Below are 3,592 nucleotides of genomic sequence, written 5' to 3' on the forward strand. Positions count from 1 at the left end.
ATCCACTAACATGGAGTAGTTAGCATCTGTCTTCCACTAACATGGAGTAGTTAGCATTTCCCATCCACTAACATGGAGTAGCTGGCATCTCCCATCCACTAACATGGAGTAGTTAGCATCTCCCATCCACTAACAGTGAGCTGTTAGCATCTCCCATCCACTAACATGGAGTAGTTAGCATCTCCCATCCACTAACATGGAGCTGTTAGCATCTCCCATCCACTAACATGGAGTAGTTAGCATCTCCCATCCACTAACATGGAGTAGTTAGCATCTCCCATCCACTAACATGGAGTTGTTAGCATCTCCCATCCACTAACATGGAGTATCTAGCATCTCCCATCCACTAACATGGAGTTGTTAGCATGTTCCATCCATTAACATGGAGCTGGTGGCATCAGTCATCCACTAACATGGAGTTGTTAGCATCTCCCATCCACTAACATGGAGTAGTTAGCATCTCCCATCCACTAACATGGAGTTCTTAGCATTTCCCACCCACTAACATGGAGCTCTTAGCATCTGTCTTCCACTAACATGGAGTAGTTAGCATCTCCCATCCACTAACATGGAGTTCTTAGCATTTCCCACCCACTAACATGGAGCTCTTAGCATCTGTCTTCCACTAACATGGAGTAGTTAGCATCTCCCATCCACTAACATGGAGTAGTTAGCATCTCCCATCCACTAACATGGAGTAGTTACCATCTCCCATCCATTAACAAGAGTAGTTAGCTTTTGCCATCTGCTTTCCAGAGTCACTGAATGAAGTCATTGGCTGTGTCCGAATGTGCACCCTATTCCCTACATAGGGCACTACATAGTGAAGACGCCATTTTTAGGGGTGTCCGAATGTCCAGATAGCAAAAAAGTAGGGCACTAGAAATTTCCCACAATGCATCTTGAAAAGTAGTGAGCATCGATGCTCCCTAGACGGCTCGATATTACCCATCGTGCATTGCGAATCTCCAGCAAAATGACGTAAGAGCAGCCTCTCAGCAGAAGCGCGAGCAGGGAGCCGGAGCTGTGACACATAAATGTAAGTATTTCATTACAATGTTGTGAATTTGCTGGGCATGAATAAGTTAGAACACGGTAAAGATTAAAGATATGTAAAGTTTCGGCCACTGAACGTATATTTGACCCAGTGAAGTTGAAAGTTAGCGCCGGTGCTAATATTTAGCCTGTGTTAGCTACAGTGCATCGATATCTTCGGCGTTTTCTAACGTAAATACTTAATGATTAACAGTTCATCTGATAATATGTCGGGTGTAGTGACACCCAGGGGCTTATATCTGAGTGTGATATATACGTGTTGTGTCTTTCAAGGGACAGACGAGGACGTGGAGCGGCTGGTGCGGCTCCGGTGCTGTAGTAGCCTCTTCAGTGGGAAGAGATTGGCCTCGGCCGCCGGCTGGGAGTAAGCTTATTATACTATTTCTATTGTGCACGTTTGTGTTCTGTTACAGAATATTGCGTGGTTGTATGTGATTGTGGAACTATAACTATTTTAACGCCAATTCGTGTGCTATTGCATAAAACTGTGTGGTTGTGTGATTGTATAGAGATTGCAGGCAAGAGGTCAAGGGGGAAGAGGAGAGACTGTTCACTGCTTGAAAAAATTGTGGGCAAAATTAATTGAGTTTGTTTTGTGTGTTATTTAAGTTCACAGTTGAAAGTTCCCAAATCAACAATGTAATAATAAAGAAATCAAATAAAAACAAGGATGATTATTAAAGAAAAATTGATATATTATGTTTCAGGATAGACAATTAAATGAACTATTTACACAAACTATTTACATTATATTAAACTGTTGCTGTACATATTAACATTTATTTTAGAACAAACATGAACAAAATGACACCAGTAGAGTCAGTAATCGTGGTTCAGCAGTGCCTGATGCCTGACCCCCGCTGCCATGGCTGCCTGCAGTGACTCCCCGCTCTGCTGGCCCTGGTCGTCCTGCTCCTGGTGGACAGCCTCTGTCTCTGGCTCCTGGACTGGCTCCGGCTCCAGCAGGTCCCCGTGGTGAAGGCAGAGGTTGTGCAGGACAGCGCAGCAGGCGATGACCTTCACAGCAAAGGTGGGTTGAACCTCCAGTGCCTTAATATGGCCGCCACCTGGCCTTCATGACTCAGAACGCTCTCTCCACCACAGACCGGCCCCGTTGAACCTGGCCTCAACAGGATTCCTCACAGGCTGCCTGTACGGCATCAGGGTGGTGATGGGCCGTGACAGGCGGAGGTACCCCCCATCACCGAGGAGGATGAAGCCGGCGGGAGGATGCAGCTGCTCGGTGTAGATGGGGCTGTTCCTCAACACACGGGAGTCGTGGACCGAGCCAGGGTAACCAGCAAAGACGTCTAGAAATCTTCCTCGGTGATCACACACCGCCTGAAACTGCACCAAGTGGAACATCTTGTGGTTAAAATAACACTGTGCGTGTTCTGCATGGGGCTTTATCCTGACGTGGCAGCCGTCGATGCTTCCCACGACCCTCCGAAAAGAGGCAGATCAGCCGACTGCTGGAAACCAGCAGAGATCTCTTCCAGCTCTTCTGCAGGAGGAAAGGAGATCAGGCGCCTCCGTATCCTCAGCCAGCCAGAAGAAGAACACCAGGGTGTCCAGGTGCCTCCCCCAGCACTGGAGATGGTGGTGCGGTGTAGCCAGAAGTCCGGCCAGACCTCTGAGTGGCCATCGAAGTACCCGGCCAACAGGGGAACGTTTCTGTTGACCACACAATAAAGTGCCGGTGGTGTCTGGGGGGGAAAAACAGGCCGCTTAGTTTGTTTGTGTGAATAATCTAGAACCACTTTGCACAGCTTTAAGCTCCTGAAAATGCAACTTCTCATGGTAGCATTTCTGGGAGTTTAAAGCTGTGAAAAGTGGTTCTATATTCTTGTTTTGTAGGTTTATCTTTTGCACTTCAATATTATTGTATGTCTTTCTTTTGTTGTTGCCTTAATAAAAACTAAAACACAAGGTTGGTGACTTCTCATGTTATTAAGGGTAAATGCTTTATTCACAGGTTGTAATCTGGATTTTCAGAGGATTTATTCCTTCCCATATGTATTCCTGTTATAATTATGCAATATAGTTAACACAGGGAGTCAGAAAGGATGTTGTCAATGAAAAACTTGTTTTCCTCAAGTATATGGTCATTTCATTTAGTTTGCCAATTCATTGTAGCGTTCAGCTAATACCAAATGGACTTACAGTGTTTACATGTTGAATAGCTGGTTTTTGGGTAGTTACTGTAAATAGCTGAAATGGTATATGGACTAGATCAAGTCCTGCAGTGATTCCCATTGATAAATGAGATTAATTTGCCAATGCTTAAAAGCAATCAATTAAAAATAAGGACTATAATACCTTTAGCTAACTTTCCCCAGCAGATGGCGTGAAAATTGCAATAAAAGGGAATTAACTAGCGTTATGTTCTTACGTGGTGAGAGCGATGAGCGATGAGAGCCACTGTCACTCGCCGTCTCCTCCTCAAGGCTTCTCAGTCGTTTCCTCTCCTTTATTTGTGCCATTTTGGCCAGTAAAAGTTGAATTAAAGTGCACAAAAACACAGAAAACTTGACAG

At 45.1% G+C, this 3,592-nt stretch overlaps 1 long non-coding RNA gene across 1 annotated transcript; it reads left to right on the forward strand.

The window, feature by feature from the left end:
• Window positions 1-831: 831 nt before the first annotated feature.
• On the forward strand, window positions 832-2,987 carry LOC115390471 (uncharacterized). Its single transcript, XR_003931679.1, has 4 exons — window positions 832-1,039; window positions 1,330-1,420; window positions 1,936-2,086; window positions 2,161-2,987. It is a non-coding gene; the product is annotated as an uncharacterized LOC115390471 (long non-coding RNA).
• Window positions 2,988-3,592: the final 605 nt, after the last annotated feature.

This window comes from Salarias fasciatus, chromosome 6, assembly GCF_902148845.1.
Source record: "Salarias fasciatus chromosome 6, fSalaFa1.1, whole genome shotgun sequence".
Classification (NCBI taxonomy): domain Eukaryota; kingdom Metazoa; phylum Chordata; class Actinopteri; order Blenniiformes; family Blenniidae; genus Salarias; species Salarias fasciatus.